Raw genomic sequence first — 721 nt, forward strand, 5'->3', positions numbered from 1 at the left:
GCAGGGCCCGGATCTCCACCGGGAGCTCATTCCACCAGGTAGGAGCCGCCACCGAAAAGGCCCTGGCTTTGGTTAGGGCAAGCTTAATATCCCGGGGGCCTGGAACCTCTAAAAGGTCCAGACTCCCCGTTCGCAGCGCTCTTGGGGGAACATACGGGGAGAGGCGGTCCCTCAGCTTCCAAGGTCCCTTAGCTTCCAAGGTCTGACGAGATCAGTCAAACCTGATCTCTCCAAGTCACAGCACATGCTCAAAACTCAAGGCTAGGCATTCAAACTCAGATCCGAGACACAAACTCTCACCATTAGCCCATGTAGGGAGAGCCGCGCCCACCCTGATCAGCAAGGACTAGAAACTTGAAAGTCCAAAAGCCGCAGAAGGGGCGAAGGGATTGGTCACTTCCCTTCCCGTAGCCTGGGGCCAAGGAACTCGGGGCTACAAAAATGCATTTGTTTCCAAGGCGCCGGGGAGGGGGGGTTTACTGCCCTTTCACAGACAGGTCGTTCCACCGGAATCTCCCCGCAAGGAAACCGATCCCGAGATCAGCGATAAGTCCCTACAGGAAAGCCCGGAGAAAGAGTTCCAGATCTTTGCAGGGAAAGCAACAGATCCGGAAAGAGAATTAAACCCACAAATATCTTTTATTTTTTATTTTTTTAAGACACAGCATCCCCCCCCCCAACACACACCCACAACCTTCTTCCTTTTATGCATTCCTTGAGA

At 53.4% G+C, this 721-nt stretch overlaps 1 protein-coding gene across 1 annotated transcript in view; it reads right to left on the reverse strand.

Moving 5' to 3' along the window:
• Positions 1-721, reverse strand: part of CAPN5 (calpain 5) — a 155,872-nt gene that overhangs the window by 154,473 nt on the left and 678 nt on the right. The gene's annotated exons all lie outside the window — the stretch shown is intronic.

Source organism: Gekko japonicus, unplaced genomic scaffold (genome assembly GCF_001447785.1).
Source record: "Gekko japonicus isolate JY-2015 unplaced genomic scaffold, Gekko_japonicus_V1.1 scaffold2891, whole genome shotgun sequence".
Lineage (NCBI taxonomy): Eukaryota > Metazoa > Chordata > Lepidosauria > Squamata > Gekkonidae > Gekko > Gekko japonicus.